The 12,388-nt window shown below is 46.1% G+C and overlaps 1 long non-coding RNA gene across 1 annotated transcript; it reads left to right on the top strand.

Annotated features, from left to right (window-relative positions):
• The first annotated feature begins 522 nt into the window (after positions 1 to 522).
• On the top strand, positions 523 to 6,272 carry LOC310826850. The gene is made up of 2 exons (XR_014556028.1): positions 523 to 789; positions 6,004 to 6,272. It is a non-coding gene; the product is annotated as an uncharacterized lncRNA (long non-coding RNA).
• The last annotated feature ends 6,116 nt before the right edge of the window (positions 6,273 to 12,388 follow it).

Genomic DNA, 12,388 nt, shown 5'->3' with positions numbered 1-12,388 from the left:
TCAACTGCCCCAAATAAATTGGACATCCCGTTTTTGGCAAGTTTTGGGTTGTTTTCGAACTGCTAGGATGGCAGGAGCTGGGACAGAGCAACAGGAGCTCACTCTGTCGCCGGGATTCGAACTGCTGACCTTCCGATTGGCAAGCCCAAGAGGCTTGGTGGTTTAGACCAGTGTTTCCCAACCTTTGGTCTCCAGCTGTTTTTGGACTACAATTCCCATCATCCCTGACCACTGGACTTGCTAGCTAGGGATGTTGGAAGTTGTAGTCCAAAAACAGCTGGAGACCAAAGGTTGGGAAACACTGGTTTAGACCACAGCTCCACCCGCTTCCTGAATAAACAAGCACACAATCACTGATAGGTCCACCCACCATTGTGAGGCGCAAAGCAATGAAGATGATGCCTCCCCTGCTGTTGCCATTAGCTGTGGGTTTCTTGTGACGTCACAAAAGCCCTTGCAACTGAGTGGGTATGAAGGCAGGCCCAGGGGAAAGCCATTTTTTATTTCCAGCAGGACACACCTGGCAATGGATGTGACATTCAGTACTGCCCAGGTTTCTTTCACTTGGAGGAGGCAAACTGGTGAATGGAAGGAGGCAATCCTCTGGCAGTGGGATGCTAGAGAGCAATAATAAGGCAAGTTTGCCTGCTTGAAAGCTGCTGGTATCTGTGAGCAGAAGCTGGTGGACGTCTCATGATGGACCTAAGAGAAGCTGGCAGATGTTGTTGAAAACATTATCTGGAAAGCTCATCTCAGACTGCAGCAAGCAGAAGAAGGGTAAAGGTAAAGGTAAAGGACCCCTGGGCGGTTAAGTCCAGTCAAAGGCGACTACGGGGTGCAGTGCTCATCTCGCTTTCAGGCCAAGGGAGCCGGCATTTGTCCACAGACAGCTTTCTGGGTCATGTGACCAGAATGACTAAATTGCTTCTGGTGCAATGGAACACCGTGATGGAAACCAGAGCGCACAGAAACGCCGTTTATCTTCCCACCGCAGCAGTACCTTTTTATCTACTTGCACTGGTGTGCTTTCAAACTGCTAGGTTGGCAGGAGCTGGCAGGGATTCGAACTGCTGACCTTCTGATTGGCAAGCCCAAGAGGCTCAGTGATTTAGAACACAGCGCCACCCGCAGCTCTGAGGTAGTCTCATATATATTACACTCTGGCATGAGATGACGGAGTTCAAAAACCAGACTTGAGTTCTCTCAGATTGTTGTCGAGGTATTGTGTCTGGGAATGTTCAGAAGTGATTCAGCTGCATCACATTTCTACAGTACGATATTCGGCTATTGAGAAATTAAACTACTCCCCCCCCCATTGCCATGGCAGCCTCCATCTCCCATATAATTCTCCCTTTTCTTAGTATATTTGTTACTAATGCATGTTTTGTTTCCAGTACATTAAAAAGGCTACGTTTGAAGATAAATCATCTACTTATACCGCTTTTCCTGCTGCCGTCAAGAACACCAAGAAAAAAGGAAGTAATTTTTTAAATAAAAGAAACCAGAGCAGAGACTTTTTAAAAGTCTGGAAGGAAACGAAATGGAGTTTTCTGTGTTGCTGGGAAAGGCTGCTTGACTTCTTAGCGTTCTTAGCAGTCAGTCAGTAATTGTCAGGTTTGCTGAACTAGACTGTGGTTTTGCCTCCTGAGTCATAAAACCACAGTTCTACTTTTGGACACCCCCAAGTAGCATAAAAGGGGAATTTCTTGGCAGCCAAGGAGTAGAAAGAAAAAGCAGAAATGGCTGGTGAAACAAGGAACAAAAGATTTCAAGTTCGTGGAATTTTTCTCTCTTATTCTCTAGTAAGTAGTTTGATGGTGCTATATGAAAATGTTATCTTGAATCTTTCACTCCGGGAACTCATTCATCATTTTAGATCTGTTGCCTTGTGATGGCTCCCTGAGTGACAAAAATTAGATCTTTTAGGATATGGGACAGATCCTCTGCACTGTGGCTCCCACACAGTGGAACACCCTTTCTGAGATCTCTATCAGGCAACATATCTCAGTCTCAGGAATGGCAAATCTATCACTTTCGGTTTCTCTAACTTTTTGCAAGTCTCTCCCCCCCCCCCCAAACATCAAGCTCAGTTTGCCACCTTCATGATTTAAGGGGGGGGGGGGAGAGTCCTCACGGAAATCAAGCAACATTTCAGTGCAGATTTCGCATATACCGTATTTTTCGCTCTATAACACGCACCAGACCATAACACGCACGTAGTTTTTAGAGGAGGAAAACCAGAAAAAAAAATTCTAAACGAAATAGTGGATATATGATTTTTGTGGTTCATGCTGTGGCCGCAGGCATGTGATCTGACAGTGAGTTTGGAGTAGCCCAATGCAAAAATCCTGAGGATCCATGTGGATCCATGCTTTGTAACCACAGAGGAGGGAAGGAAGGGGAACCATGGATCCTCTGCTCACGACTGCAGCAGATCCCCCCCGCCACCTGCAGGCATTTGCTCCATAACACGCACAGACATTTCCCCTTACTTTCTAGGAGGAAAAAAGTGAGTGTTATGGTGCAAAAAATACGGTATACATTGGGCAAGGCCCACTCAGTGCACGGCTCCTGAAAAGTAAGGTAAAGGGACCTCTGACCATTAGGTCCAGTCGTGGCCGACTCTGGGGTTGCGGTGCTCATCTCGCTTTATTGGCCAAGGGTGCGGGCGTTTGTCTGCAGACAGCTTCCAGGTCATATGGCCAGCATGACTAAGCCGCTTCTGGCGAACCAGAGCAGCACACGGAAACACCGTTTACCTTCCCGCCAGAGAACCTATTTATCTACTTGCACTTTGACGTGCTTTCGAGCTGCTAGGTGGGCAGGAGCAGAGACCGAGAAACGGGAGCTCACCTGGTCGCGGGAATTTGAACCACCGACCTTCTGATTGGCAAGTCCTAGGCTCCGTGGTTTAACCCACAGCACCACCCGCTTCCCTTAAAAGTTAAGGACCAACGTCCAGAAAAGTAAGGATGCTCAAACAGGGGCTGTTCCAAGGGTGTGAATAGATTAGATAATTTATTACGGTCAGATACCAGCTTATAAAACACACTTGGGGGTACCATCCCAGAAGGGAAACAAACATTTAAAACAAAGTACAACAATAAATTTAAAATTTATAAATGTGATAAGCGTATAGACACGTAAACTTTAAGATAAGCTACCACAGAGAGATGACCCAGAGTCACCCATGGAACCGAGTTTGGGGATTTTCTTAATGAACTAGTTTGGGTTGGGGGATGCTCTGCACCTACAGATCTGTACACAGAATCTGGCTCTGGCGACCATCCGGGTCGTCTTATGTTCCAAGGGTGTGATTCAAGTATATATGCTTTTGCATGCATGTGCCATCTCCGGAACACAGCCCTCATGCAAGACACAGTTGTACTATTTATGGTTTTTGTTTAGACATATATAGAAGTTGAGCATAAGCTGGGAGGGCTTAGAGCAGTGGTTTCCAATTAGCTGCGGAACCCCTGTTCCCTAACCATGCACTCCCTACTTTTGAAATTTTTGGCATCTCTATTGTAGTTTTCGTTATGTGGATGGTGCCACAAACCCCCCTGGGTGGGTTTTGTCCAAAGACCACCAATTGGGAACCAGTAGCTTAGAGCATTCACACTCCAACAGAGCTTGCTGCCCAGTTTGGTTTCTAGAGGAGCTCTTCAAGTTATTGATTTGGATCAGCACAGAGAGAAAGTCTTCAGAATGTCTTCACAGCTCTCAGTTCTGCTTGAGATCAGCCCCTGGTCTATTGCTATCTTACACACTCTGATTACATTATCTATCTATCTATCTATCTATCTATCTATCTATCTATCTATCATCTATCTATCTATCTATCTATCTATCTATCTATCTATCTATTTACATTCTTGAAATATCAGTGACTTCCCTTCTTCCCTTTTCATGGTTAATTTTACATATCACAAATCCCTGCATATTTTACAATAGCTATACCATTCAGTATTCCATTATTACATCCATCAAAACTTTTTGACACTGTTGAATTTATCTTAATGCTGCCAGTGTTTTCAGCTGTACAAAATTATTTCCCATATATTCAATAAACGTTTTCCAGTCTTCTCTAAACGTATGTTCTTCTTGTTCTCTTATTGTATATGTTGAGTCTGCAAGTTGTGCATATTCCATCAACTAAAGTTGCCATTCTTCCTTGGCTGGGCCTCGCTCGTTTTCCATTTTTGAACTAACAAAACACGGGTCACAGTAGTAGTATACATAAATGACTTGGGGGTTTTTTATACCTGGGAATTTCAGTCTGAATTATCCTCAATAGAAAGGACTCTGGTTTCATCCAGGGGTGGAGCGAAAGACCTGCCTTCCTGTAGCATTGCTGACTTAGTTTCTGTGGCAATTGCTCCCCTGTACACTTTAGTCATGTGAAGAGAAGCTTAATGGCTTTACCTAAGTTTGTTAATAAAGTGATTAGTTTGAGGAGCCTTGGGCGGAACCTGAATATGATATCCAGACCAACCCACCAATCCTATAACAATTTTTAAAAATTGTAGTTAATCATGTTTTATTCCCCCCGCCTCCTTATTAGTTCTGCAAGTCTGTTTCAAGTGTTTATTTTTCATGGAAAATTGATTTACATAGCAATTGACATACCCAGGTGAATGGGTAGTCCACATTTTCAGCAGGATTCACTTTGCTGTTGTTTTTTCGACAAACAGGAGACTGATATATGGCTCTCTGAGGAACGGGGAAACAGCTCATTAAAACAACTACACCATGAGTCTCCTTTTCCTTGCACAAACAAGATGAAGATTTAAGGCAGAAGGCAAACATGCCCTCCAATTCAACTCTTGGAAGCACAAAATATTTCCCCCTTGATCCTTTTATCATCTAATCAAATTCATTTGGGAAGGACCAATGCTTAGTGTCGAAGTACACATTTTGCATGCAAAGGTCCCCAGTTTAATCCTTGCTATGTCCAGGTTTCTTGCTATGTCCCTAGAGAACTGCTGCTAATCTACGTAGACCATGCTAAACCAAATGGGAGTATGGTGTGACTTGGACAGACTTGGGCTGCTCATAATGCCAGCCTATATTTTGTGTTCCTTTCATCTGGACATTTCCTTACCATGAAAAATAAAATAAGCTGATCTGTTATACATCTGCAGTCCATGTTGCCGTGAGAGCTCCTTAGCACTTTGGGGGGTTTTGCAGAATGTTTGATGACTTTTAAAAGGGTGGCCTCTATTGCCATAACCCTCTTTTTCTTTGCTCCTCAAATAAGTAAGTAAAGGTAAAGGGACCCCTGACCATTAGGTCCAGTCGTGACCGACTCCGGGATCATCTCGCTTTATTGGCTGAGGGAGCCAGCGTACAGCTTCCAGGTCATGTGGCCAGCATGACTAAGCCGCTTCTGGCGAACCAGAGCAGCGCACAGAAACGCTGTTTACCTTCCCGCCGGAGCGGTACCTATTTATCTACTTGCACTTTGATGTGCTCTCGAACTGCTAGGTTGGCAAGAGCAGGGACCGAGCAATGGGAGCTCACCCCGTTGCGGGGATTCGAACCGGCGACCTTCTGATCGGCAAGTCCTAGGCTCTGTGGTTTAACCCGCAGTGCCACCCGTGTCCCTCTCAAATAAGTTGATTTGTATTAATAAAAACAAATGTTGGGGGCTGCTTAGTGCCCTGAACGAAATGATTTATGTGTGCCAACCTTTCTGTAAACTAAGACATTTCCTCTTTCCCATCCTCCTCCTTCCCCCCATCTGCTTCCTCTGCCCACACATTCCCCCACTCCTCAGGCCAATCGCTGACAAACTGCTAGGTCTGTATGGCCTTTTCTTACCTAGCATGCTACCTAAAATTAATCTCCAGCTTTATTCCTTTTTTAAAAACCACTTAGGTTTTCCACATTCATTGTCTTCCTGTGTGTTTCCCCTGTGAGAAGGAGACAGATGTGGGAAACACCTGGATTTTGAATTTTCAAAAGAATACTCAAGCACTGAATGTTTCTTTTTCCCATCAGCCTTACATGGAACCTGAAACCTGCAAAGCATGAAAGAGAGGCTCATATGAGTATCAGCTACCTCTTTGCACTTTCTTTCTGAAGTGTGTAACTCAATGCAGGCTCTATCCATGGATCAAACAGCAGCGGATTCCCTCCCTTCCGTCTATAATTCCCACACTTGTTTTGTTTACCATCTCGTTTGATTAAGAGTCCCAAAGAAATCAAAAGCTTGCGTGCTTTTTTGTTATGTTTCGGCTTCCCTAATAAAGATATCGCCCTAATGTGAATTATAATATTTTATTTATATCATTTTTTCCCTCTGGGTACAGTAGGGTGAAATTGGTTCCATTTAATGGAATAAGATCACAAATAGGATGAACCATAATCAAGGTTGATTATTATTGTCCTGAGATCCTATGTAGAGTTGTTGGAGCATAAAAAAGGTAAAGAACCCCTGGAAGTTCAGTCAAATGCGACTATGGGGTTGTGGCGCTCATCTCGCTTTCAGCCTGTGGGAGCCAGTGTTTGTCCACAGACAGCTTTCTGAGTCATGTGGCCAGCAGGACTAAACCGCTTCTGGTGCAACGAGACCAGAAAGGAAGCCAGAGTGCACAGAAATAGTGTTTACCTTGCCATCACAGTGGTACCCATTTATCTACTTGCACTGGCGTGCTTTCAAACTGCTAGGTTGGCAGGAGCTGGGACAGAGCAACAGGAGCTCACCCAGTCACAGGGATTCGAACTGCTGATCTTCTGACTGGCAAGCCCAAGAGGCTCACTGGTTTAGATTACAGCTCCAGCAGCATCCCGAATAAACAAGCACACAATCACTGATAGGTTCCCCCGCCATTGTGAGGCTCAAAGCAATGAAGATGATGCCTCCCCAGCTGCTGCCATTGGCTGTGGGTTTCTTGTGATGTCACAAAGACACTTGGCAACTGAGTGGATATAAAGGCAGGCCACGGGGAAAGCCCTTTTCTATTTCCAGCAGGACACACCTGGCAATGGATGTGTCATTCAGCACTGCCTAGGTTTCTTCCACTTGGAGGAGGCAAAGTGGTGAATGGAAGAAGGCAATCCTCTGGCAGTGGGATGCTAGGGAGCGATAATAAAGCAAGTTTGCTTGCTTGAAGGCTGCTGATACCTGTGGTTGGAAGCTAGCAGGTGTCTCATGATGGACCTAACAGTAGCTTCTGGCACAATGGGACACCGTGATAGAAACCAGAGTACACAGAAACGCTGTGTACCTATTTATCAACTTGCCTCAGTAGTACCTATTTATCAACTTGCACTGGTGTGCTTTCAAACAGCTAGGTTGGCAGAAGCTGGGACAGAGCAACAGGAGCTCGCTCCTTCGTGGGGATTCGAACCGCAGACCTTCTGATCAGCAAGCCCTAGAGGCTCAGTGGCTTAGACCGCAGTGCCACCTGTGCCCTTCTATAGGTGCATGAGATCTATTGAAAACGTGGAGAAATGTATGCTGTATGTTTTTCAACAATGGAGGTCAAAGAAGCTGTGCCCAACCAATCTACTGAATAAGGGAATTGGGACAGCTCCTAATCCATTGGTTGCCGTTTCAAGCACAGAAAAAGAACTGGAAGGCTGGAAAACCACTAGAGTACATGATGACTTCAGTTTTGTACTGAAACACGTGTGTTTAGAAACATGGGAAAGAAGGCTCAGTGCCTCCCGAGACAGAGGCCAAGACTTTTAAACCATTACAATTTTAGACCAAATAGCAGCCTTCCTAGAGTGTAGCTGCACCTGCAAGAAACCAAAAATGTATCAATAACTATCTATGTAGTTGGCAGACTTTGTTTTGAGATTTCCCAGGATTTGAACAGCATGATGCTAACTGAAGCTGAATAGATGCCTCTTCGATTGGGGAGGGGGGAGGGGGCTAAACGCTATAGCAACCATTTTTCATGCTAGTTGGAACTTTAGCATTCTTACAGATCCAAGGAAAGTGCTTTAAGATATATAGCTTTAAGGGCTCACCATAGAATACCGATGAGATGACATACTAAATTCTTGGAAACGTCTTCTTGTTGATGTTGGGGGATGGGAGAATAAGTCATCGATCTTGTATTCCTGAAGAATGATCTGCTTGGAGTCAAATGCCCCTTAGAACAACTCTATAATATTTAACATGCTTCCAAGGACAAAGGCAACATCCACTAAGAAAGCTAAGCTTTTCCTTTTTTCCACTATCAATTTTGATGTGATTGTGTGTGTGTGTGCGTGCGCGCAACAACCCTCAAAACCATCTAGAGTAGCTCTACCAAAGTTAGCAAGATATCTTCAAAGCAAATGGTTCTCAATAAATTCTAGATAACAAATGTCCTACTGTGCAAAGCCTCTTTAGGCCTGGCTATAAATTGTTTCAGTCTGGATGGTCTACTCTACCACCCAGAACATAACTTTAAAGCCATCTACCTATATAGTGACATAAGAACTTAAGTTGAGTCAAAGGCCCATGTACAAGGGTTGCTCATTAAAGATTTCCCCTGACACACTTCCGGTTATCGTAGGAGGATGAAATTGCACATGTATAATAATACATCTCTCCATAGGTAACGTGCTAATTTGTGGCTCTGAACTCCTAACAGTTTCTCTGCTACTGGTGCTAATGTGGAGTAACGTCTGATAATGGAACCAGTTGAATGCAGAGCAGTCATCAGGTTCCTGTACTTGAAAGGGTGCACACCACGGGAGATGTTCAATGAGATGGAAGGGACTTATGGGGAGGATGTCCCATCATATGTCATAGTCGAGCACTGGCATCACCAGTTCAAGTGTGGTTGGACTTCGGTGGAATGGCTCCAATTCCTGGGCCATTGCTGAAGACATCATACGGCAAGTGGAGGACGCCATTTTGGATGATCGCTGCATAACTGTTCACCAACTAACTGCAGATGTCAAGATCAGTGTGGGCTCTGTAGAAAAAATCATCCATCACCATTTGCACATGGGAAAGGAGTCCGCAAGCTGTCCAGCATGAACTTCGGTTGTGGAGTGGCAGGGAGTAATTTAATTTAATGCACACATTTCAAAGTTGAGAGTGTGCCTTGTGCACCACCATCTCTGGTTGTTCCTTTCTCTCCTCCTTTGGGGCACTCCCTCCCATTGCAAAAGGTAAAAAAGGTAAAGGACCCCTGGACGGTTAAGTCCAGTTAAAGGCGACTATGAGGTTGCGGTGCTCATTTTGCTTTCAGGGCGAGAGAGCCAGCGTTTGTCTGCAGACAGCTTTCCAGGTCATGTGGCCAGCAGGACTAAACAGCTTCTGGTGCAATGGAACACTGTGACAGAAACCAGAGCGCACAGAAATGCCATTTACCTTGCTGTTGCAGTGGTACCTATTTATCTACTTGCACTGGTGTGCTTTCAAACTGCTAGGTTGGCAGGAGCTGGGACAGAGCAGCAGGAGCTCACCTCGTTGTGGGGATTTGAACGGGCGACCTTTTGATTGGCAAGCCCAAGAGGCTCAGTGGTTTAGACCACAGCGCCACCCACTTCCTGAATAAACAAGGACATAATCACTGATAGGTCCACCTGCCATTGTGAGGCTCAAAGCAATGAAGATGATGCCTCCCCAGCTGTTGCCATTGGCTGTGGGTTTCTTGTGATGTCACAAAAGCACTTGGCAACTGAGGGGATATAAAGGCAGGCCAAGGGGAAAGCCCTTTTCTGTTTCCAGCAGGACACATCTGGCAATGGATGTGACATTCAGCACTGCCCAGGTTTCTTCCACTTGGAGGAGGCAAAGTGGTGAATGGAAGGAGGCAATCCTCTGGCAGTGAGATGCTAGGGAGCGATGAAAAAGCAGTTTTGCTTGCTTGAAGGCTGCTGGTATCTGTGGTTGGAAGCTGGTGGACGTCTCATGATGGACCTGAGAGAAGCTGGAAGATGTTGGTGGATGGAAGCCAGTGGCTATTGGGTTCAGAGGTTGGTGGAGGCTACAAGGCTAAAGCAGACTGATGTTTGTGGATGTTGGCTGATGAAGGTTCACCTTTGGAAGACAGTCAACAGAAGCCACTGAATATTTGGGGACTGAAGCCAGGGCATGAACGTGAATGGATGTCATGTTTTTGGATGTCGGCTGGTATATGTTTGTGTGAGTACATGGGAGGTTTTAAATGGGGTTGAGGCAGAATAGTGTTTGCTTGTTCACGAATGTGATGTGTGGAAGGTAGAGATTCATGAACAGATGGAACTCCGGGGAGGGGGAGATATTGGTTCCATGGAATCAGAGAATCAGGGAATCGAGTTTGGGAGGGACCATGAGGGTCTTCTAGCCCAACCCCTTACAATGAAGGAATCTTTTGCCAAATCTGGGGCTCAAACCCACTGGCGTGGGTTGGCAGGAGCTGGGACAGAGCAACGGGAGCCCACTCCATCGCAGGGATTCAAACTGCCGACCTTCCACTTGGCAAGCCCAAGGGGCTCAGTGGTTTAGACCACAGCGCCACCCATGTTCCTCCCCGTGCACATGTGTGCCCACACACATACACGGGCTATTTGTTTTCCCATGGTGTCTGGGTGAGAGCTGGATCTGAACTGGAATGGGTCCTCTTGAGTTTGCGTTACTATGCATGCAGCCCTGCCAAAACACAATCAAATTAAAGCTTACATTGGTAGACTGCCTAGCAAAAACTAGGGCTGTGTGAGATCCGCCCCCATCACTTTGGATCAGGTGTCTATTCACTATGAATCACTTTGGGGGAGGGAGCTCCCCATGGAAGACCTAGGCTCTGGGTTGAATAAGTCTGTTTCACCTCAGTATTTGGGAGTGGGATGAATGACATCACCATCAAATCGCAGGACATATCTGTAGATAAAGAGGAAACTTCTGATTATAGTTTTGAGATCTAAATTCTAATTCTAAAAATTATGTGAATCCATAAGGATCTGTGGCTTGGAGCCATATTTTTTGTACTATGGCAGTGATGGAAACGACAGTATCCATGGTTTTATGGTTCATTTAATGGAGACAGATGTGATGTGTGTTTTGATGTTCATGGGGGGGGATGCAAACCCACAAAAAATGAAATTTCAAGAGAATCCATTTTAGTGGCTCTAACTTGTGTGCATGAGAGTTGCATTCTCTCCTGATTCCTGCGACACTTTGCTTTCTCTCCCTACTCCCCCCCGGTCACTCAATTTTCCTCCTTCCTACAATTTTCACCCTTCTACGGCAGTGGCCACCCTGCTTTCTGTTCAGCTGCTGATATGAACACAGAACTGAAAAAGCAAGTGGCAAAGAGCACTGTTCTCCCCACTTTCTCTTTCAGCCTCCAATGCTTTCCAGGGTTCTGATTGGCAGCTTGGTGCTGATTGGCAGCTTGGCACACAGAGCTTAAAGAGAACGTTCCCTATACTTTTGAAGGATGGCTGGATATAACTATCCTTGCCACCTTACGGGAAAGGGGACAAGGAATGGTGGGGCAGTGGTGTCCTCAGAGGCTTTGCAGGCAGGAAGACAAGTCCTTAAGGCAGTGGTTTCCAACCAGTGTGCCATGGCACCCTGGGGTGCCCTGAATGATGGTCAGGGGTGCGTGGACAAGCCTGGCCTCTGTCCCTCTTTCCTCCCCCTCCCTCCTCCGATGTCCTCTCACGTCTCTGCCTCTCGAAGTTTGTTGCAACAGCCCTGGCTACAAGCTTCCCAGGCGTATGGTGCCTCTAGGGTACGGCAGGGGGTGCTTCCCAGGCCTCTGTAGGGCAGTGTGAGGAGGTACCTACTCTTTGGGGCAGGGGCACCAGCAGTGGCTGCACAGAGGACACCCGGGGAGAGGGGAGAAGAGAAGAGGAACACTTCACAAGGGAGGGTGTTTGAAAAAGGGTGAGGAGCTGCCAGCTCTGCAGGCAAGGGGTGACATAACTGGGCTCCTGAGCCCCACAGGGGTGCCGCAGAAAGAATGCAGTTGGTCAAGGGAGCCATGGACTCAGAAAGGTTGAAAACCACACAGTAGCTACATGCAAGGCACTGCGGACTCCAGTTGTAATGCTTGTTGTTGTTTAGTCGTGTCCGACTCTTCGTGACCCCATGGACGCCAGGCACTTCTGTCTTCCACTGCCTCTTGCAGTTTGGTCAAACTCATGCTGGTAGCTTCGAGAACACTGTCCAACCATCTTGTCCTCTGTCGTCCCCTTCTCCTTGTGCCCTCCATCTTTCCCAACATCAGGGTCTTTTCCAGGGAGTCTTCTCTTCTCATGAGGTGGCCAAAGTACTGGAGCCTCAGCTTCAGGATCTGTCCTTCCAGTGAGCACTCAGGGCTGATTTCCTTCAGAATGGATCGGTTTGATCTTCTTGCAGTCCACGGGACTCTCAAAAGTCTCCTCCAGCACCATAATTCTTTGCCTATTAAGACTGCTTAACTTCCCAGGGAAAGTTTTACTGGACTTA

This window comes from Podarcis gaigeae (assembly GCF_964106915.1).
Source record: "Podarcis gaigeae genome assembly, chromosome: 11".
In the NCBI taxonomy this organism is placed as follows: Eukaryota; Metazoa; Chordata; class Lepidosauria; order Squamata; family Lacertidae; genus Podarcis; species Podarcis gaigeae.
The sequence above is the reverse complement of the archived record's forward strand: the minus strand, read 5'-3'. Positions and strand labels throughout refer to the sequence as shown.